The sequence below is a fragment of the Canis lupus genome, chromosome 12 (assembly GCF_003254725.2).
Source record: "Canis lupus dingo isolate Sandy chromosome 12, ASM325472v2, whole genome shotgun sequence".
In the NCBI taxonomy this organism is placed as follows: domain Eukaryota; kingdom Metazoa; phylum Chordata; class Mammalia; order Carnivora; family Canidae; genus Canis; species Canis lupus.
Genome location: NC_064254.1, coordinates 11,980,849 through 12,004,867, shown reverse-complemented (window position 1 = coordinate 12,004,867; position 24,019 = coordinate 11,980,849). Strand labels below are relative to the sequence as shown.

General features: G+C 42.5%; 1 long non-coding RNA gene across 3 annotated transcripts in view; it reads left to right on the top strand.

Annotated features, from left to right (window-relative positions):
* The window catches only part of LOC112641627 (uncharacterized), a 47,044-nt gene that overhangs the window by 13,672 nt on the left and 9,353 nt on the right, over positions 1 to 24,019 (top strand). For 2 of the 3 annotated variants that reach the window (XR_004804078.2, XR_003124738.3), the window contains exon 3: positions 18,534 to 18,615. This is a non-coding gene — a long non-coding RNA (uncharacterized LOC112641627). Of the gene's footprint in view, positions 1 to 18,533; positions 18,657 to 24,019 lie in introns of all 3 variants that reach the window. The other variant, XR_004804080.2, reaches the window with a different exon arrangement.

The following is a 24,019-nucleotide window of genomic DNA, read 5'->3' as shown; positions in this document are numbered from 1 at the left end:
GAGATAAAGGTAGTTGTCAATCATTCCATGGTCTTTCCGTGATCCATCTGTGTAAGCATGAGTTAGGGGTTAAGTTCAAACTAGTCTGGGCCACCTGGGTGGGCAGGAGGTCCTGTCAGGGCAGTCTTTATTGCTCCAGGGGCCATTTTGCTTTCCTTTGCCTGAGTTAAAAGATAAACTGGAAAGAAGAGGTTAAGGAAAAAGTAGGATAAAGGTCAGTAAGTACAAGCAGGTGGGCAGTAAAGATCAGGTCTTGGAGACTATCTGGTGACAATTTCACTTAAATTTATTTTTTTTATTTTTATTTTTTTTAATTTTTTTTTATTTATTTATGATAGTCACAGAGAGAGAGAGAGAGGCAGAGACACAGGCAGAGGGAGAAGCAGGCTCCATGCACTGGGAGCCTGATGTGGGACTGGATCCCGGGTCTCCAGGATCACGCCCTGGGCCAAAGGCAGGCGCCAAACCGCTGCGCCACCCAGGGATCCCTCACTTAAATTTATTTTTGTCAACATATTGTAAACAACAGAAATATAGAGATAATATATAATAATTTTGGTACATTACCAAACATAATTGTTCTATAAGTACATTGATTTGTATTTATTTTTTTTAGTTTCAGCTGTATCAAGGTAATTGACAAAAAACTTGTAAGACATTTAAAGTATACATCATGATATTTTGATAAATGTATATATTGTGAAGGGAACCCCCATCTAGCTAATTAACACAACTATCACTTCACATATTTATCTTTTTTTTTTTTTTTGGTGATAACATTTAAGTTCTACTCTCAGCAAATTTCAGTTATATAATACAATGTCATCCAACTGCAGTCACCATGTTTTATGGTAGACCCTTGGAACTTAACTCATTTAAAAAAATATTTTATTTATTTGACAGAGAGAGGAGAGCAGGAGAGAGAGAAAGAGAGAGCACAAGCAGGGGAAGTGGCAGGTGGAGGGAGAGAGAGAAGCAGGCCCCCCAAGGAGCAGGGAACCCAACTTGGGGATTGATCCCAGGACTCCAGGACCATGACCTGAGCTGAAGGCAGATGCTTAACCAATTGAGCTACCCAGGTGCCCCTCATTTTTTTTTTTTTTTTTTTTTTTTTTAAGATTTTACTTATTTGAGAGAGAAAGAGATAGCACAAGCCAGGGGGGAGGCAGAGGGAGAGGGAGAAGCAGGCTCCCTGTTGAGCAAAGAGCCCAACACAGGGCCCAATCCCAGGGCCACTGGATCACAACCTGAGTCCAAGGCAGATGCCCAACTGACTGAGCAACACAGGCACCCCCAGAACTTAACTCATTTTATAGCTGAAAGTTCATACCTTTTTACCAACCTCTCCCTCCTCCACCCCCAACCTCTACCTCTGGCAACTACTTTTTTACTCTCTCTCTCTTTCATTTTTTTCCCCTTCACACCTTAAGTGACACTGTGCAGTATTTATCTTTCTCTGGTTTGTTTCACATAGCATAATGCCCCCAAGACCTATCCATGTTGTTCTAAGCGGCAGGATTTCCTGCTTTCTCATGGCTGAATAATATTCCCATATATATAATCACATCTTCTTTATTCCTCCACTGATGGACATTTAAGTTATTTCTCTATCTTAGCTACCGTGAATAATACTGCAGTGAACACGGGAATGCAGATATTTCTTTGATATCTTGTTTTAATTTCTTTTGGATTTATATCCCGAAGTGGGATTGCTGGAACATATGTTAGTTCTATTTTTAATTTTTGGAGGAAACTTCATGCTGTTTTCTTTCCATAGTGACTGAAATTTACGTTCCCACCCATGGTGCACAAGGATTCCATTTTCTCCATATTCTCATTAATGCCTCTTATTTTTTGTCTTTTTTTTTACATTTATTCTATGCAGAATTTACTCCTGGGCCATAAATTTTTGCTTCTTCAGTTTCTTCTGGAATATATTTTTCTGTGCAAACTCCTCTTCTGGTTTAGGAACAATCCTACTCTTTTTCAGTAAGGATCATCTCAATGTGGCAGGGAGAGCACATGTTTGGGTTAATCCGACCTGAGCCCTGTAAATTTTACACCGCATCTTGGGGGCTTTGTTCACCTGGATGTGCTCAATGACCAGAGAATCTACCTCTAAACTCTTAAGATCAGGACACCTGGGTGGTTCAACCATTGAGCATCGGCCTTTGGCTCAGGTCGGGATCCTGGGGTCCTGGGATTGAGTCCTGCATCGGGCTCCCCACAGGGAGCCTGCTTTTCCTCTATGTCTCTGCCTTTGTCTCTGTGTCTCTCATGAACAAATAAAATCTAAAAAACAAAATCCCTTAAGTTCAGCATTTACTCTCTGCATTTTTAAGCATGAGCAGTAAAAATTCAGCACTGACCCAGTCAGCTCCACTGTTTGACCTGGGCACACCTACCAACTCCACCATTGTAGGGAAGGAATGACACATGCTGCTTCTGCGAAGTGACATCTTTCAGATACTTGATGGCTTTTCAGATATGCATACCCTTGATGGCCTGGGCAGTTTCATGTGTGTTCGTAAAGTGAGCATGAAGATTTGAACCTCTTGACTTGCATGATTTGGTAGGGTTTTCTGGATTAAGCGAACAGAGAACCATTTTCAGAGGTAACCTCAGGCCACTTAGAGGAAGAGCATCTTTTGCCTTTTTTGATGATAGCCATTGTAATAGGTGTGAGGTGGTTTCGCATTGTGATTCTGATTTGCATTTCCTTGATAATTAGTGATGTTGAATACCTTTTCATGTACTTGTTGGCCATTATATTGTATGTATTCTTCGGAAAACTGTCATTCCGTTTCTCTGCTCGTTTTTACATCAGATTTTTTTTTTCTATTGAGATGTATGGGTCCTTTATATTTCAGATATGACCTCTTATCAGATACATAGTTTATAAATATTTTCTTCATTCTGTAGTTTGCTCTTTTCAATTGATTGTTTCCCTTGCTCTGTAGAAGCTCTACAGTTTGATGTGGTCCCACTTGTTTATTTGCACTCTGGTTGCCTTTGCTTTTGGTGAATAATCGAAAATATTGTTGCCAAAAAAAAAAAGCTTACCTCCTATGTCTTCTAAGAGTTTTATGATTTTGGGTCTTAGGTTCAAGTCTTGAATTCATTTTGAATGGATTTTTGTGTATGGTGAGAGATAGGGGTCTAGTTTATCTTTTTGCATGTGACTGTCCAACTTTCCCAGCTTGATTTATTGAAGACTCCCCTTTCCTGATTGTGTGTTCTTAGCTCCTTTGTTGTATATTAATCAACCATATATGCTAAGTTTATTTATGGGGTCTCTATTCTGTTCCATTGATTTAGGTGTCTGTTTTTATGTCAGTGTCACACTATTTTGATTACTATAGCTTTGTAATTTATTTTGTAATCTATAGATGTATATATATATATATTTTTAAGATTGTTCATTTATTTTGGGGGGGAGGGGCAGAGGGAGAGGGAAGAGAGAAGCTCAAGCAGACTCCTTGCTAATTGAGGAGCCCAACATGGGGCCTGATCCCACGACCCTGAGATTGTGACCTGAGCTAGCAAAATCAAGAGTGGGCTGCTCAACCAAGGGCGCCACTATTTTGAAGTATATTTTGAAATCAAGAGGTGTGATGCCTTTAGCTTTGGTCTTCTCAAGATTGCTTTGGCTATTTGGGGTCTTTCATGGTTCCCTACAAATTTTGGGATTGTCTGTTCTATTTCTGTGAAACATGCAATTGGAGTTTTGAGAGGAATTGTTTTAAATCTGTAGATTATGTCAGGTTTAATCCGATAGGTAGTGAAACGGAATAGAGAAGCCAGGCAAAAGTTGGTCAAAAGAGGCTTTTCATGGGACACTCTCTGGGGGAGGTTCCACGGCCCACAGGGGAGGGAGAGATGCAGGAAGTCTTGGGGGGGGGGGGGGGGAGTCACGCCCAGGCAAACCGCAGGAGGTTCTATAAAGAGTTTTCAGTGGGAAGATGGGGCAGGGTGGCATTCCGATTAGGGCAAGGGTTACAGGTCTTTGTAAGATAAGTTAGGTAGGGCAGCAAGGTGGTCTTATTGGGAGGTTGCCGGCCTGGGATTGCCGTTTTGAGGTCCCCAGTCTTGCCAGCCCAACAGACTGCTTTGGGTAGTATGGACATTTTAACAATCTCAATTCTTCCAGTTGATGAGTACAGATATCTTCCCATTTATTTGTGTCTTTTTAAAAATATTTTATTTTGTTTATTTGGAAGAGAGAGAGAATGAATGGTGAGGAAGAGCAGAAGGAGACAGAGAGAGAGAGAGAAGCAGACCTGGAGATCATGACCTGAGCCAAACGCAGATGCCTTAACCGATGAGCCATCCAGGTGCCCCTATTTTTGTCTTTTTCTATTTCTTTCATCAGTTTCTTATAGTTTTTAGTATACAGATCTTTCACCTCTGGTTAAATTTATTCCTAGATAATTTGTTCTTTTTGATGCAAAAAGATTTCCTGGTGGGGTCAAGTAGTATTTCATGGTTTTGATTTGCATTTCCTTAATGACTAATGATGTTAAGCATCTTTTTGATGTAGTGTGAGGGTTGGGGTTCAGAGCTGACAGCCAAGAAAGAATTTTTCCTCAGTACAAATAAGGTGGTTTTATCAAAGCAAGAGACCAGACCCTGAGCAGAATGAGCTGCTGCCCCGGGATTGTGAGGAGCAACTGATTGTATACTTTAGAGTTAGGTGAAGTAAAAATAAAGGCAGGTTTTCAAAAGGACTTTCATATGCTAAAGAAGACTCACAGGACCCTGGAGGCTTAGGTATTGTTAAAGTTAAGATTGTTTTTCCCTCTAGCAAAATATTAACATTAAGACAATTGGGAGTTTCCTAGAAGAATAATATAATCTGCTTGCCTCAAGTATTTGTCAATGGGCTGCAGATTATAAGGTCATTTAAATTTTTCTTTCTCTTTGGTTCCCCACGTCATTTCTTGCTCTTTTTTTTTTTTTTTTTTTTTTTTATTTATGATAGTCACAGAGAGAGAGAGAGAGGCAGAGACACAGGCAGAGGGAGAAGCAGGCTCCATGCACCGGGAGCCTGATGTGGGATTCGATCCCGGGTCTCCAGGATCGTGCCCTGGGCCAAAGGCAGGCGCCAAACCACTGTGCCACCCAGGGATCCCCTCATTTCTTGCTCTTATTGGCCAATTGTAGGTCTTCTGTGGAGAAATACCTCTCCAAATGTTTAGGATAGGTTTACTTCTAAATAACAAACTGTGGGTGTAGCCCTTTGTGGTTCGTGCTTTATTGGGGGTTTCATCTTCTAGAATCCATACTTTGGAAAGCCCTGGCTGTAATCTGAGTCTCAGAATCCACAGCTCAGGGGGCACCTGGGTGGCTCAGTGGTTAAGTGTCTGCCTTTGGCTCAGGTTGTGGTCCCGGGATCCTGGGATGGAGTCCCGCAACAGATTCCCCACAGAGAGCCTGCTTCTCCCTCTGCCTATGTCTCTGCTGCTCTTTCAAATGAATAAATAAATAAAATCTTAAAAAAAAAAAAAAAAAACAACCCACTGCTCAAATTCACTTGGTTTGACAATATTCTAGCAGTGAAAACTGTTTCACTGGTCTACCTGTCTGATTTTCTGCCTTTGTTCAGTTTCTGGTCTGAACATTCCTCACTTTCCTCTCAACTCATGGATGCATTCAAGAGGATTTATCCTGCCCCCCCCGCCCCCCGCCGCCCCCAGCATTTTAGTTGTTTACAGTGGAAAGTTTCAACCTTGACTCCTATCTCACCATGTTACCAGAAACAAAAGTTGAGTTTCTTGAAATTTAAAAAGTCTATTTCATGGGATGCCTGGGTGGCTCAGTGGTTGAGCATCTGTTTTCAGCTCAGGGTGTGATCCTGGAGTCCCGGGATCGAATTCCGCATTGGGATCCCTGCATGGAGGCTGCTTTCTCCTCCTTCTGCCTGTGTCTTTGCCTCTCATGAATAAATAAATAAATTTAAAAAAATCTATTTCATATATACATATATTTTTTTAAATAAATAAACAAAAATTATAAAAAAATCTTTCTTTTCAGTTCATTTTGGGATGCTCTCTTGGGCGAGGTTCCGTGGCCCTGCAAGGGAGCAAAGCCGGGGAGGTGGCGGGCAGGAAGTCGCGCCCAGGGGAGGGCAAGTGGGCTTTCTAAGCAGGGAGGGGTAGGGAGTTGTGTGTCTGTAGGGGTGATAGGTATTAGGGCATGTACTGGCAGACTTCGGGCGGTCTGCTGGTGGTGGGAAAGTTCCAAGGTGGGGGCCATAAGGTGGAGGGTCCGCTGCCATTTTGTTGGTGCCTCCCGATCCCCTTGATCCCACCAGCCCAACACTATTGACCTACTATCATTCATTATTTTTTACTTCTGCCTTTTCTAGGACTTCCTATAGATGGAATCATGTAGTACAGACTCTTGGGCCTGACTTCTTCCATTCAGCACAATGTTTTGGAGATCCATCCACATTCTTACATGTGTCAGTGGCTCATTCCTTTTTTGTTGCTGAGTAGCAATCCAGTGTTTAGATATATCACATTCAGGTAATTTTTGAGATAAGATTTCTGCATATTACAGGGCAGAGAAAAAGTCAATAAACAGAGGAAGAAGGGATCTATTAACGTGGAAGATTAATATAGACAATTTCTGCTGTATGTCCTTTTTTTAAAAAAAAAAAAGATTTTATTTATTCATGATAGACATAGAGAGAGAGAGAGGCAGAGACACAGGGAGAGGGAGAAGCAGGTCCATGCAGGGAGCCCGATCCTGGGACTCCAGGATCACGCCCTGGGGTGAAGGCAGGCGCTGAACCGCTGAGCCACCCAGGGATTCCCCCCCCCGCCCCCCCCATATTCTTTATTAAAGAAAGTCTGGAGATGCTGGGGTGGCTCAGTGTTTGAGCGTCTGCCTTTGGCTCAGGGTGTGATCCTGGAGTCCTGGGATCGAGTCCCACATCCAGCTCCCTGCATGGAGCCTGCTTCTCCCTCTGCCTATGTCTCTGCCCCTCTTTCTGTGTCTCTCATGAATAAATAAAATCGAAGAAGAAGAAGAAAGAAGAAAGAAGAAGAAAAGAAAGAAAAAGAAAGAAAAAGAAAGAAGGAAAGAAAGAAGGAAGGAAGGAAGGAAGGAGAGAGAGAGAGAGAGAGAGAAAGAAAGAAAGAGAGAGAGAGAAAGAAAGAAAGAAAGAAAGAAGAAAGAAAGAAAGAAAGAAAGAAAGAAAGAAAGAAAGAAAGAAAGAAAGAAAGAAAGAAAGAAGAAAGAAAGAGGGATCCCTGGGTGGCGCAGCGGTTTGGCACCTGCCTTTGGCCCAGGGCGCGATCCTGGAGACCCGGGATCGAATCCCACGTCGGGCTCCCGGTGCATGGAGCCTGCTTCTCCCCCTGCCTGTGTCTCTGCTTCTCTCTCTCTCTGTGACTATCATAAATAAATAAAAAAAAATTAAAAAAAAAAAAAGAAAGAAAGAAAGAAAGTCTTCCCATCTGTTTCTTCAGTCCTTTAAATCAAGATTTAAAGGACTGAATTTTGCTTTCAATGCTAATGAAATTCCAGATCCTGGCCTTCAAAAGCAAGTCTCAAAATTTTTAACAAATGTATCTGTGAAAGAAATTGTGACGTCGCCTCTTCCTTATTGCAACAGAGGGAGCAATAGGATTCTGCATTACCAAACTAGTTCAAAGAATCCCATTTGACAAGGAATTAAACTGGGAACCTTTGTAAAAATGTCAGTCTTGTTTACCATTTCTATTTGTGCCGATTGGAGACTTGATGACTACTTATATCTATTATCAACTTGCTAAGTTCTCTCTTAACTTAAATATATCCTTGGAAGTATAATTTGAAGAAAGGGATCATATAAGACTTTTGTCCTGGAAAATTACTTGCAAAATAAACTTATAATTCTATTTTTTTAATTTTTAAATTTTTATTTATTTATGATAGTCACAGAGAGAGAGAGAGAGAGAGAGAGAGAGAGAAAGAGGCAGAGACACAGGCAGAGGGAGAAGCAGGCTCCATGCACCGGGAGCCCGATGTGGGATTCGATCCCGGGTCTCCAGGATCGCGCCCTGGGCCAAAGGCAGGCGCCAAACCACTGCGCCGCCCAGGGATCCCGCAAAATAAACTTATAATTCTAATTAGTTTTCTTACTTGATCATGCGTTGGGTTTATTGCCCCAATAATATTGTGCTATTCGGTATTTTTATGTTCCTAAACGCAGCAAATACTCTAAGTATAAATACTGTCTCCTCAGATAAGAAGAAGATGATTGGCATAATGCAAAACATAAAAACCCCTAACTGTGCTAGGTTTTTATTTTTACAAAAAGATTGAGTCTGGTTTCATTTAAATTAATACCAAAGAATGAGAATAATTGTGAAAGAAGCGCCCTCCAGAGGCAGGAAAGCATTCAAATCATTTACACTTAAAATAGTACTTGGTTACAAAATTACACAATCACATGTGCCAAGAAAACATAATTCATTTCCTGTAACTGATTAAATCTTAACAACTCCAATACCACTAGTGGGTTGGTACCTTAAACTTGCCAATTAATAGGATTGCCATGTCTTCTGGTTTCAACAGACTGTTTGTGGCAAAGCAGCTCCTTCAGGTAAATTCTAAAGTCTTTTTTTTTTTTTTTAAGATTTTATTTATTTTTTCATGAGAGACACAGAGGGAGGCAGAAACATAGGCAGAGGGAGAAGCAGGCTCCCTGCAGGGAGCCCAATGTGGGACTCGATCCTAGGACCCCGGGTTTACGACCTGATCTGAAGGCAGGCACTCAACCACTGAGTCACCCAGGTGTCCTTAAAGTCTTGAGATTGTCTCCTCCTCTTCTTTCTGATATGTCTCCTGGAGGGTGAAATGGCTGTGTGGCCTCCTCTAAATGGGGAGAGAGAGTCTTACATATGCTCTCACAGAGTCTCTGGCGCCTCTGGTTCTGAAGTTTTCCTTATCTGGCTTCTGATCGCTGGCAACCTTGTTGGCTACTACCCTTGTCTGCATGCAGTGAAGTGTTGGTTTAATCTCTTAGTTTAGTCATGACTCAGTGGTACCTCCACTGATCATTGTCTCTTATTGGCTCCCGTTGACTCTAAGGATCTCTCTGAGTCTTACCTATGTCCTTGAACCACCCGGGGTTCAAGCAGAAACATGATTCCTCTGAAACACCGTGGGGTCTCAGGAAATTTCGGAGGCTGTTTTATGCTCTCTTTGCCTAGCTAGGGCACATTTCTATGTCTACACTTCTACACTTGGCAAAGGAGGGAGGTGAAAAGATATGCAGGTTACCCACCACCTCAAAACACAAGTTCTTTGCCTTACAGAGACTTCCCCCTTCTTCCCTGATTCAAAGAATTTTTTAAAAAATATTTTATTTGTTTGTTTGTTTATTTAACAGAGAATGAAAGAGAGAGTGCACAGGCAAGGCAGAGGAGCACAGGGAGAGGGAAAAGCTAGATCCCAGGACCCAGAGATCATGACCAGTGCCAAAAGCAGATGCTTAATCGACTAAGCTACCCAAGTGTTCCTCATAAAGCAAAGTTAAGTCAGAACTATAAAGCAGGGGATCCCTGGGTGGCGCAGCCATTTGGCGCCTGCCTTTGGCCCAGGGCGCGATCCTGGAGACCCGGGATCGAATCCCACGTCGGGCTCCCGGTGCATGGAGCCTGCTTCTCCCTCTGCCTGTGTCTCTGCCTCTCTCTCTCTCTCTCTCTCTGTGTGTGTGTGTGTGTGACTATCATAAATAAATAAAAATTAAAAAAAGAAATAAAAAAGAACTATAAAGCAGATTCAGGATTCCAAACTCAACGAAAATTCACCATGTGATTAAACTTGGCTTCTTACACAGCACACAAAGCAGGACAGAAGACAAGCCATACAACAAACAAGATAACAGAAGAGTGAAAAAAAAAAAAAAAGGGGGATCCCTGGGTGGCGCAGCGGTTTGGCGCCTGCCTTTGGCCCAGGGCGCGATCCTGGAGACCCAGGATCGAATCCCACGTTGGGCTCCTGGTGCATGGAGCCTGCTTCTCCCTCTGCCTATGTCTCTGCCTCTCTCTCTCACTGTGTGCCTATCATAAATTAAAAAAAAAAAAAAAAAAAAAAGATAACAGAAGAGTATAGGAAGTGAATGAACCAAAAGCAAAGTCAGTCTGTGGGTGCCTCAGTCTGGTCCAGGTCAGCTCCTGGCACTTAACTGCTTCTAATGCTCAAGCAGTGAAGGGTCTCTGTTATGTTTGGGGATCAATCTGGCAGAGGCTTTGGCTTTGGCAGCAGTTGCCTTTTTTAAGTGGTCAGACATAGAAGGGTCATGTCTGAAGAGTCTGACAGTTTGCTGCCAAAATCCTTCCCTTTTTAAAGGGATTGAATCAGTTGCAGGTCCGGGCAGCCCTCCTCTGGTTTTGCACATTATCAGTTCTGGGGTTGTGAGGTGATGTTGTTGGTCTGGGCAGTATCTCCTAGATGGGGTACCTTTAACATTGCTTGACATAAGCTCCTGCTTGACATGAGAGACTCCATTTTGCTCTCTACAATAAGAAAAAGGGGTGCCTGGGTGGCTAAGTCAGTTGGATGGCCAGCTCTTCATTTTGGCTTAGGTCATGATCTCAGGGTCCTGGGATCAAGCCCTACATGGGGCTCTGAGCTCAACAGGCAATCTGTTTGAGGATTCCCTCATCATCTCCTTCTGCCCCTCCTCTGCCCCTCTTTCCCTCTCCCTCCCTAAAATAAATCTTTAAAAATAATTGATAAGAAAAAGAAAGGCAGGGCACCTGGGTATCTCAGTGGTGGAACGTCTGCCTTTGGCTCAGGTCATGATCCTGGGGTCCTGGGATCAAGTCTCGCATCAGGCTCCCTGTAGGGAGCCTACTTCTCCCTCTGCTTATGTCTCCGCCTCTCTTGCTGTGTCGTTCATGAATAAATAAATAAAATCTTTAAAAAAAAAGATAAGGATAATTCGATGGAAAAGTAGGTAGGAGATTTCTTTTTTTTTTTTTTAAGATTTTATTTATTTATTCATGAACAACACAGCAAGAGAGGCAGAGACATAAGCAGAGGGAGAAGCAGACTCTCCGCAAGAAGCCCAATGTGGGACTCGATCCTGGACCCCAGCATCATACCCTGAGCCGAAAGCAGACGCTCAACCGCTAAGCCACCCAGGCATCCCAGGCAGGAGAATTAATAAATGAGTAAAATAAAATAAAACGGCACGTGCCTTATATGCTTTAGGAAACACATGTATACCAAAGGCCTGGGAGACCAAAGTATGAAAGGCTTTCACTTCATTGAGGCATTTTGTGATTTTGCATACAGCTGTCCCCTCCAAAATGAAGGACAAATTGCCTTATATGTGCTATGTACCACTAAATGAAAAAACAGAGAGACAATACTCAGGTGACCTAAGAGACAGTGTTTACCATACTTAGGTGTACTACTCTGATCTCCTTACCTGGTCACCTGAAATGAAGCCACATTTGAGTGGGACTCAGAGGAAGAGAAGTCTCTGCAGCTGGTCTAGTCTACAGTGCAACTTAGTCCTTTTGATCCCTTTGATATGCAGTGTTTGTGGCAGAGGCACTATATGGAACCTGTGGCAAGTTCTGACAGGAGAATGATAACAGAGGCCCTTGACTGTGACCTTTGACAAGTAAATATTCTCTCTTTGAAAATCAGCTCTTGGTTTATCAGCGCAGGGGTTTAGTGCCTGCCTTTGGCCCAGGGCGCGATCCTGGAGACCCGGGATCAAATCCCACGTCAGGCTCCCGGTGCATGGAGCCTGCTTCTCCCTCTGCCTGTGTCTCTGCCTCTCTCTTTCTCTCTCTGTGTGACTATCATAAATAAATAAAAATTAAAAACAAACAAACAAACAAACAAACAAAAAACCCCAGAAAATCAGCTCTTGGCTTGCTGTTGGGCGGTGGACACAGAATTGCCATGGAACTCAAGCTGCTCATCACGAGCCCTGTAGTCCTCCTAAATATGAAGCTGGGTATCATCAAATAGAAATGATCTACATAAGGTGATGCTTGAGCAGATCCCGACGACCCAAGTGGCTCACAGTACCCGTACCCCTACTTCTACTGCGTTACTGCTTCCATTACTGTGACCTGATTAGATGTGTCCTGTTAGCAGTTGACTGTGATGGAAAGACATCTCTATTAGTCTATAGCTACTTTACCTGATATGTTGGCATTAGAAATAAATGGACTGCTGCACTCTTATGGCCCCAAATTGAGGATGTTGGGTGTAGGCAGGACTTCAAGAAATCCATCTATGTAGTTTTCCCAAAAGGAGAGAAAGCCAGAGGCAAAAATCTGCACTGATTCTTGGACAGAGGCTAATGGCTTGGCTAGATGGGGAATTAGAAGTAATATTAAAAGGAAGTCTGAGAGGAAGAACATAGATGAGACACTCAGAAGGGTCCCAAATGTGAGACTCTGTCAGGCTTCAGTTGCAGATTGCAGATATCACTGTAGTTGAAGGGGAAAAGGGTGTGCTATTAGGGATTAGGTGGCTTATACAATAGTTGAAAGGGTTAGAGGAATAAATTTTACATGGGGCTTGTAAGACCAACTTCCTGCCCCTAGACTCTCACCAATTCTTCTATGGTTGGGTAAGCTATAGCTGCCACCACAGGAAACTATCAAATTAATGAACTAGTAACCACAGAGCTGGTTTTTCTGCCATGATCCACAGCAGCAAAGTAGATACTCATACCCCAGCAAAGTAGTAGAGATTCACACTCTCCTCCTCTGTACTTAACTCGGTTAAGTCAGGTTTGTTTTTAAGATTTTATTTATTTATTCATGAGAGACACCCAGACAGAGGCAGAGACATAGGCAGAGGGAGAAGCAGGCGAGGAGCCCAATGCAGGACTCCACCCTGGGATCCTGGGATCACACCCTGAGCTGAAGGCAGATGTTCAACCACTGAGCCACCCAGGTGTCCCAGTCAGTCAGTTTTAAATTCAAGTCTCATGTAATTGCAAAATCAACAGATTCTTCATCACATCTGGAACCCTAACTGCAACAGGATCTAAGACTCAGCTTTAGCTTTCCAGACCATGTGTGTTGAGCCAACCAATCTATTATAGTGAGAATATTGGTGTCCTAGGTATAGAAGAGGCCTGGTTCTAAACAATCTAAACAAGTAGACAACATGACCTGTTCTGTAAATGGTGTCCAGCCTTTACTCTAGTTAGCCTAGAGCTCTCTATGAGCTTATGAACAAAGTGGTCATGGGGTGATTGATGGGGTTATGCAAGGGCTCAACAATATGGACTTTCTCTTACTAAGACAGACCTAGCTAGTTCCAACTTGGACCCCTTCCCTTAAGGAGGGAGAACTAATATGTCTTCACTATAGAAGAAACTTATTTTGGATTTCTATATATTTTCCCTGCCTACCATACTCTGCCAGCACCACCATCCGGGAAGTTATGGAATGCCTTATGTATGTATCAAGATGACATTCCACATATCACTGCTTTTGACCAAGGGAATTCACAGTGAAGGAAGTAGGGCAGTTGGGATATACAATTTAACCCCATGGTACTCCTTTGTCTTATTGTCTATTTTAGCTGGCCTTATAATATAGACCTTATTGAAAATAAGTCTTAGTTATTTGGCCAATCAGAAGACAACATCTAGGGCAGCCTGGGTGGCTCAGCAGTTGAGCGTCTACCTTTGTCTCCGGGCGTGATTCCAGAGTCCTGGGATCAAGTCCCACATCGGGCTCCCTGCTTCTCCTTCTGCCTGTGTCTCTGCCTCTCTCTGTGTGTCTCTAATGAATAAATAAATTTAAAAATCCTAAATAAAAGAAGACAACATCTCATAATATTAGAGTGGTATGCTATAGAATGTGCCACACACTCTGGACCAGGATCAACTGTAATGGAGCTACTTTTTTCTTTTTTCTTTTTCTTTCTTTCTTTTTTTTTTTTTTTTGAGCTACTTTTTTCATACCCAGAATTCACAAGTGGTGCCTCTTACAGTGACACTTGTATCTGTAAGAAATCACCACAAATTTAGTGGCTCAAACCAACACATTTATGGTATTACAGTTCTGAAGGTCAGAAGTCTGAAATGGTTCTCACTGAACTAAAATCAAATGTCGTTATGGCTGTATGACTTTTGGAGGTTTTAGGGGCAAACCTGTCTCCTTGCCTTTTCCAACTTCTAGAGACTGCTCACATTCCTTGGCTCATGGCTCCCTTCCATTTTCTTTTTTTTTTCTCTTTATTAGGTTTTTATTTTAATTCCAATATAGTTAACATGCAGTGTTATATTGGTTTCAGGTGTACAATATAATGATTCAACACTTCTATACATCACCCTGTGCTTATCACAGCAAGTGCACTCCTTAATCCCCATCACCTATTTCTCTCATCCCTCCACTCATACCTCCCCCCTGGTAACCATCAGTTTGTTCTCTATAGTTAGGAGTCTGATTCTTGGTCTCTCTCTCTCTCTTTTCTTTGCTTGTTTTGTTTTTTAAATTCCACATGAGTGAAATCATATGGTATTTATCTTTCTTTGTCTTTTTTTAAAGATTTTATTTATTTATTTATTTATTTATTTATTTATTCATTCATTCATTCATGAGAGACAGAGAGAGAGAGGAGCAGAGACACAGGCAGAGGGAGAAGCAGGCTCCATGCAGGGAGCCTGATGTGGGACTTGATCCCAGGTCTCCAGAATCATGCCCTGGGCTGAAGGCGGCACTAAACCGCTGAGCCACCCAGGTTGCTCTATCCTTCTTTGTCTTATTTCACTTAGCATTACACTCTCTAGCTCCATCCATGTCATTGCAAATGGCAATAGAGGGGCACTGGGTGGTTCAGTGGTAGAGCATCTGCCTTTGGCTCAGGTCCTGGGATCGAATCCCACATCGGGCTTCCCACAGGGAACCTGCTTCTCCCTCTGCCTATGTCTCTCTGCCCTTCTCTCTGTGTCTCTCATGAATAAATAAATAAAATCTTTAAAAACAAAAAACAAGAAAACTCCACAAATAGCAAAAGAGAAATAAAAACAAAAATAAACTATTGGGACTATATCAAAATAAAACCTTCTGTACAGCAAAGGAAACAACAAGACTAAAAGGCAACCTACTGAATGGGGGAAGATATTTGCAAATGACATGTCCAATAACAGGTTAATATCCAAAATATATAAAGAACATATACAACACCCAAAAAACAAATAATCCAATTTAAAAATGAGCAGAAGACATGAACAAACATTTCAGAAGACATACAGATGGCCAATAGAAACATGAAAAGATGCTCAACATCACTCATCATCAGGGAAATGCAAAGCAAAACTACAATGAGGTATTACCTCAAACCTTTCAGAATGGCTAAAATTAAAAACACAAGAAACAGTAAGTATTGACAAGGATGTAGAGAAAAAGGAACCTTCTTACACTGTTGGTAGGAATGCAAACTGATAGCCACTGTGGAAAACGTGTGGAGGTTCCTCAAAAAGTTAAAAATAGGGCAGCCCAGGTGGCTCAGTGGTTTAGTACCACCTTCAGCCCACGGAGTGATCCTGGAGACCAGGGATCAAGTCCCACATCAGGCTCCCTGCATGGAGCCTGCTTTTCCCTCTGCCTGTGTCTCTGCTTCTGTGTGTGTGTGTTGTGTGTGTTTGTGTGTGTGTGTGTGTCATGAATAAATAAATAAAATCTTTAAAAAAAAAGTTAAAAATAGGTGTGCCTGTGTATCTCAGTTGGTTAAGTGTCTGCCTTTGGCTCAGATCATAATCTCAGGATTATGGGATGGAGGCCTGTGTCAGCCTCCTTGCTCAGCAGGGAGTCTGCTTCTCCCACTCCCTCTGCCCCTCTCCATGCTCATGCTCTCTCTCTCAAATAAATAAATAAAAGTTAAAAATAGAACTACCCTACGATCCAGCAATTTCACTACTGGCTATTTACCCCCAAAGTGCAAAAACACTAATTCAAAGGGATACGTTGGGATCCCTGGGTGGCGCAGCGGTTTGGTGCCTGCCTTTGGCCCAGGGTGTGATCCTGGAGACCCGGGATCGAATCCCACATCGGGCTCCCGGTGCATGGAGCCTGCTTCTCCTTCTGCCTGTGTCTCTGCCTCTCTGTCTCTCTCTGTGTGACTATCATGAATAAATAAATAAGATCTTAAAAAAAAAAACAAAGGGATACGTGCACCCTTATGTTTATAGCAGCATTATTTATAGTAGCCAAATTATGGAAGTGACTCTCTTCCATTTTCAAAGCCGGCAATGGTTGGTCAACTCTTTTTTTTTTTTTTTTTTGGTCAATTCTTTTTCATGCTTCATCATTGACATTGAGTCTTCTGCCTCCCTCTGTCATTTATAAGGTAAAATGTGATTACATTGGGCCCACCTGTGATTACTTGTGATTACATTGGGCCCACTGGATAATCCAGGATACTCCCCTCCATCTCAAGGTCAACTAAATAACAATCTTAATGCCAGCTGGATCCTTAATACTTTTGCCATGCAACGTAACATATTCACAAGTTTTAGGTATTAAGATATGGCCATCTTTGGGGACTGTTATTCTACCTACCACATCATCAACTCTGAACTCTGCTAGGGAAAAGTTTGACCAGTTGGCACAATAGAGAGGGTCAGATTGCCACTTGGCCACTTTGGGCTCCTCACTGCAATGGGTCAACAGGGAAAAATAAAATTAACAGCATTGATTGGAATCATTAATCCCAATTTGCAAGAATAAATAAGTTTGTAAATACATGATGGTTCAAGGAGCATATAGATGGGACCTGGAGGGCCCCCAGGGGTACATCCTTATATAGCATGTCCAGTACTAGACATTTATGAAAGACTCCTTCAATTTCTTGTATAAGCAGGACCACCAAGGGCTTGGATCCTTCAGAAATGAAATTTGGGACACACTGGGGAAAGCTGAAGTTCTGCCCAAAGGCATAGAGAACATGGACCAACTAGAGAGGGCAGAGGTCATAAATTCCTACAGTCTTCTGCCATTAGTTGTGGAAATGAGAACTATAGTCTCCACCCATATTTCCTTCCTTAATTTTTCCTAAGTATATTCATCTATCTAAACTAACTTCTCTTTTAATTCCTTTCTCACCTTTAAAAAAGTTTATTATTTATTTAGGCAATCTTTACACCCAACCTGGGGCTTGAACTCATGACCCTGAGATCAAGAGTTGCATGCTCTTCCAACTGAGCCAGCCAAGTGAACCTCTTCTCCCACCTTTTTTTTTTTTTAAGATTTTATTTATTTATTCATGAGAGACACAGAGCGAGTGAGCGAGAGAGGTAGAGACACAGGCAGAGGGAGAAGCAGGCTTTCATGCAGGGAGCCTGACACGGGACTCGATCCCAGGACCCCAGGATCACACCCTGGGCTGAAGGCAGGCGCTAAACTGCTGAGCCACCCAGGGATCCCCTTTTCCCACCTTTTGAAAAACATAAATGCCATAATTGGTGATTGATGACTTTACAAGTTAGTCTTGTCATGAGCACAGTATGAAGGCGCACACATAAGTTGTGGCTTTCCACAATGTTAGCTTTATTCAATCATAAAGCAAAGTTAAATCAGAACTATAGGGGATCCCTGGGTGGCTCAGTGGTTTAGCCCCTGTCTTCGGCCCAGGGCATGATCCTGGGGTCCTGGGATCACAGCCTGGGATCCCTGCGTGGAGCCTACTTCTCCCTCTGCCTGTGTCTCTGCTTCTCTCTCTCTCTCTCTCTCTCTCTCTTTCTCTCTGTGTGTGTCTCTCATGAATAAATAAATAAAATCTTAAAAAAAAAAACTATAAAGCTAGTTCAGGATTTCAAACTCAATGAAAATTCACCATGTGATTAAACTTGGCTTCTTACACAGCACACAAAGCAGGACAGAAGACAAGCCATACAACAAACAAGATAACAGAAGAGTATAGAAAGTGAATGAACTGGAATGCCTGGGTGGCTCAGCGGTTGGGCGTCTGCCTTTGGCTCAGGGTGTGATCCTGGAGTCACAGTATTGAGTCCCACATTGGGCTCCCTGCATGGAGCCTGCTTCTCTCTCTGCCTGTGTCTCTGCCTCTCTCTCTCTGTGTCTCTCATGAATTAATAAAATTTTAAAAAGTCTTAAAAAAAAAAGTGAATGAACCAAATGCAAAGTCAGTCTGTGAGTGCACAGTTGAGATAGGCCTCAGTCTGGTCCAGGTCAGCTCCTGGCACTTAACTGCTTCTAATGCTCAAGCAGTGAAGGGTCTCTGTTATGTTTGGGGATCAATCTGGCAGAGGCTTTGGCTTTGGCAGCAGTTGCCTTTTTTAAGTGGTCAGACATAGAAGGGTCATGTCTGAAGAGTCTGACAGTTTGCTGCCAAAATCCTTCCCTTTTTAAAGGGATTGAATCAGTTGCAGGTCCGGGCAGCCCTCCTCTGGTTCTGCACATTATCAGTTCTGGGGTTGTGAGGTGATGTTGGTCTGGGCAGTATCTCCTAGCTGGGGTATCTTTAACTGCTTGCGTCATTGCTTGACACAGGCCCTTGCTTGACATGAGACTCCATTTTGCTCTCTACAGTCTACAGAAATATCAGGATAAGCCTGGGCAGAACTAGGAGAGAAGTGGGCATCAACAGACACTGGACTTACAGCTGGATGCAGTGAGTGTTGAAACCTGAGGTTGTCTTTTTGGGAGGAGGCAGTAAGTGATTTCATGTGTATAAGGGATATTTAGGGGCACCTGGGTGGCTCAGTCAGTTAAGCTTCTGACTTTGTCTTAGGTCATGATCTTGGGGTCCTGGGACTGAGACCTGTGTCATGCTCGCTGCTCAGTGGGGAGTCTGCTTGTCCCTCTGCCCCTCCACCTGCGTGTGTGCTTTCTCTCTTTCTATGTCTCAAAGAAATAAATAAAATCTTAAAGAAAGATGTATCTACAGTGTGTTAGAATTACTTTTTGGAAGGCTAAAGGAGAAGAATGTATGTGGATAATAGCAGGAGGGATTTTCTGAGACTTGTTCTCTACATTTCTTTTTAAAGATTTTATTTATTTGACAGAGAGCACAAGCAAGGGGAGCAGCAGGCAGAGGGAGAGGGAGAAGCAGGCTCCCTGATGAGCAGTGAGCCTGATGCGAGGATTAAGGATCATATCATCCCAGGACCCTGGGACTTGATCTGGAGCTGAAGGCAGATGCTTAATCAACTGGGCCACCCAGAAGTCCCTGTTTCTCATCAATACTGTGAACTGCACAATTTTCTTTTTCTTTCTTTCTTTCTTTCTTTCTTTCTTTCTTTCTTTCTTTCTTTTCTTTCTTTCTTTCTTTTCTTTTCTTTTCTTTTCTTTTTTCTTTTCTTTCTTCTTTCTTTCCTTTTTTTAAGATTTTATTTATTTATTCATGAGAGACATGGAGAGAGAGGCAGAGACACAGGCAGAGGGAGAAGCAGGCTCCCTGCATGGAACCCATGGAACCCAAAGTAGGACTAGACTAGACCTGGGATCATGACTTGAGCCAAAGGCAGACGCTCAACCACTGAGCCACCCAGGTGCCCCCACAATTTAGTTTCAATCATTTTATTTTCTGTTTGAGTTAGCCAGAGTTGAGACTTCTTGCTTATACCTAAAAAGCCTTATTGACACAGCCTCCCAGCCTGTCTTATCCCTCCCCTTATCTCTTCACACCTATCAATTTCTTATTCCTAAAACACAGAAAGAATAAGATCACCTTATTTTGTCATGCAGAAACCTCCAAAGGCTTCCCCACTACTCACAGGGAATACACTAGAGTCCTTACTCTGAGATGCAAGGTTCTCACCAGGCTGATGTCAAGCTGCCTTTCCAAATGCATCTTTGCCTGCTCCCTTCTAAAAGTCCAGTGAGATTGTCTCTGGGGACTCTGAGAATCGCCAAGAACATTGCAATATAATCTTTTCTCAGGATAAAGGAGTATAACCTTTGACCACCCCAGTCCTTAAGAAGGTCTCTATATGCAAAACTTACAAACAAATTACAAACAATTGTAACAATTGGACTTAATGATTCACTGCCTCATGATTTATCTTTTTTTTATTGTATTCAAAGAGGGCTGCAACTACCCCTATGGTGACATCAGTCTGTACTTTCTAATTGATTAAGTTCTTCTTTCCAGCTTATCTCTCTTAAGTCAGGCAAAAGACCCTGCAAGCAAAGCAACCCCTGATGAGAATGGAAACTACCCCCCAAGCAATAAGGACTGCCCTGAGCCAGGGAAACCCTGTGCAGTTGACTCTGACAGTGATCGACCTGCTCTTTCCTGCCCACCTGCATGTACCGACTGACTTTCCCCCCTCGTTTTCCTTATATAAACCTGGAAATATTGTTAGCACTTTGGTGACAGTCTTTGAGATGCTAGTCCATGGTCTCCCTGTTGGTGGCTTCACCAAAATACATTCCTTTCTTGTTTTACCACCACTCGTCTCTCTCTCCCTTTGGATTTTGTCAGCAGTTGAGTGGCCAAACCTGGTGTGTTTGGAACCCCAGGAGCCAGGTGTTCTTGTACCCCTGTGCCCCAACTACAGTATCTTGAACAGCCACAGAAAAAAACAAAAACAAAAAAATACCCTCTAAATCCTATGAGCTTTTCAAAGATAGGGACCATGTCTTTCTCATCACTGTAGACAAAAACCTAATAATGTTCTTGGCATCTATTATTATTAGAATTTTAAACAATTCAGGGATACTTAATTTTTTTTCTTTTTACAAGTAACAGCGTGGATTTGAGCTTGTTTAAACTAAAAATGAAATCAATTAGATGGTGTAATGGTTGATTTGCTGTGTCAGCCTGGCTCAGCCATGGTGCCCAGATATTTAGACAAACATTATTCTGGATGTCTTTGTGCAGGTGTTTTTTGGATGAGATTAACACTTAAATTGGTGGATTTTGAGTAAAGCAGATTACTTACATAATGTGGCCTCATGCAATCATCTGAAGGGCTTAGTAGAACAAAGTGGCATCACCAAACAAGAAGGACTTCTGCCAGCAGACGGCCTTCAGACTTGAAGTGCAGCTCTTCCCTCAGTCTCCAGCTGCTGGCCTACCCTGCAGACTTCGGACTTGCCAAGCCATCACAACTGCATGAGCCAATTCCTTAAAATAAACCTCTATATATATCCACATCCTGTTGGTTCTGTTCCTCTGGAGAACCCTGACTAATACAGAAGGTTATTAGGTTATTGTGTGTGGTATGAAATATATTTGGCCTTTTCTAGCACAAAGTCCCTAAAACGCCTGGAATTTCCTGATACGAGTGTCTGGTTATTCATAAGGTGACGTAGGGTAGGACCCTAGATAGACTTAAAGTGGGGCTGGTCATGAGAAAGACCAAGTGATTAGAAAGTTGGAACTTTCAGCCCCACCACTGACCTCTGGGAAGGGAAAGGAGAAGGCCTGATGATTAAATTCTATAAACTCTTTAATTAGGAGATTAGCTTCTGTGTTGGTTAAGTACATCTGCATGCTAGAAGGGTGGCACACCTCAGTGCCATGAAGATAGAACCTCTTGTGCTCAGGACCCCTCTAGACCTTGCTCTTGTGTACCCCTTCATCTGGCTGTTCATCTGTACAACTTATAATATCCTTTATAATAAGCTGGTAAATGTAAGGAAGTGTTCCCCCCAGCTTTGTGAGCCATTCTAATAAATTATCGAATCTGAGGAGAAGGTTATAGGACCCCCTCATTTATAGCCAGTCAGAAGCACAGGTGACAACCTGGACTTGTGAATGGCATCTGAACTAGGGACAGTCTTGTGGGACAGAGCACTTAGCCCATGGGATCTGACCCTAGGTGGACATGTCAGAATGGAGTTAAGTTTGTAGGATATCCAGTTGGTGTTCACTGAGAATTGGAAAATTGCTTAATGGTGTTGGGAAAGAGTTATCCAGGATTAATTCCAGAGTTATCTCATGAAATCCAACTAAATTTTAAAAATTATTATTATTTTTAAATGTTTTATTTATTTATTCATGAGAGACAGAGAGAAAGAAAGGTAGAGGGAGAAGCAGGCTCCCTGTGGAGAAGGAGCCCAATGTAGGACTCAATCCTAGGACCTGGGATCACGACCTGAGCCAAAGATAGATGCTTAATCAACTGAGCCACTCAGGTGCCCTAAATTATTATTATTTTTATTTTAAATAGGCTCCAAGCCCAATGTGAGGCTTGAACTCATGACTCTCAGATCAAGAGTCTCATGCTTTACCAACCTAGCCTGCCAGACACCCCTACCAACTAAATTTTTAATAACTAGATCTTTTTTATTTTTATTTTTTTAGAGTTTACTTATTGACAGAGAAACGGAGCACAAGCAGGGGGAGCAGCAGGCAGAGGGAGAGGGAGAAGCAGGCTCCCCACTGAGCAGGGACCCTGATTTGAGACTTGATCCCAGGACCCTGGGATCACAACCCTAGCCAAAGGCAGACACCTAACCAACTAGGCCACCCAGGTGCCCAATAACTAGATCTTGAAAAGAAAAAGAGCTGAAGTAACTTCTGGAATATAAGCAGCTGGAGTTATTTAGACAATTGTCACTGATGTGACTCAGCTTATAATAGTTTTTCATTGGTGTCTCTCACTGATAAAACTCCTAGGAGAGACTAAGTGATTGGCTCAACTAGAATTGGGTATCTATCTATGTTTCAATCAGCTCTGACCATAGCACACAAATATGGTTGGAAATAACATATCTCTTTGGGGGGAGGCAGTTTTCAGAGAAGGATGAATCACTGTGAAGACCTCAACAAATTATGGCACACTGTGTGAAGAATATTATAATTTCATTTCTCAAGCTACATTTTCTTGGTCCCAACTTCACCATAAGTTCTTTGAGAACAAGAAAGTTGAGGTATAATTAATAATTCCTCAGAACTTAGCTCACACAACTAAAAATCTAACAGAGATCCAACCTATGTCTAGGTTGGATTCATTCTAGCCATGTGTCTGATGAACCAGTGGCAAGGGCCTGATAAACTAGGCTATGGACTGCCCTTGGGAATAACTCATTCTAAGGGAAGAGAGCATCTGACAGGTAAATTTTGACTAATGACAAAGTCTTTGTGATGACTAATTTTATGTATCAAGTTGATTGGGCCCTGTGGTGCCCAGATATTTGGTCAAAAATTATTATCGCCATGTCTGTCAGAGTATTTTTGGATGAGATCACATTTGAATCAGTAGACAGAGTAAAACAGACTGCACTCCCTAATGTGAGCGGGGCTTATCTAATCAGTTGAAGGCCTGAATAGAACAAAAAAGGCTGACCCTCCTGCAAGTAAGAGGAAACTACTGCCTGATTGTTTGGGCTAGGACATCAGTTTTTTTCTGCCTTCAGACTCAGCTGAAACATTGGCCTGCTGGCTTTTAAACTAGAATCATACTGTTGGTGGTCCTAGATCTTCAGCTTGCTGACTACAGATCTTGGGACTTCTGAATCTCCAGAACTATATGAGCCAATTCCTTAGAATCTGTCTCTTTTCTCTGTCTCTTGTTCTCTCTGTAGGCTCAGAGACCATGCCCTGTGGCCTCTCCAGCAGAGTGCTGGACTTCCTACATAGCACCTTAGGCTCCTCAATGCAAAAGCTTTCCAAAAAGGAGGAAATGGAAACTACCAGTTCTTTTTTTTAAGATTTTACTCATTTATTTGACACACAGAGAGAGCACAAGCAGGGGGAGTGGCAGGTAGAGGAAGAAGGAGAAGCAGGCTCCCCGCTGAACAGGGAGCCCAATGTGGGGCTCAGTCCCAGGATCTCAGGATCATAACCTGAGCCAAAGGCAGATGCTTAACTGAGTGAGCCACCCAGGCACCCCACCAGTTTTTTAAAGGCCAGGAACAGAACTGGCCCAGTGTCATCTCCACCGAACTCTATTGGTTAACATGAATCATAGACTAACCTGCATTCAGAGTTGGAAGGGACCACACAAGGCTATAATTATTAAGAAGTGTAGTTCATTGAGGGCCATCTTTGCAAAGCTACCACAGATAGTTTAGCTGGGTATCAAGTCTAAGTTGAAAATCATTTTTCACTCAGTATTTTTACT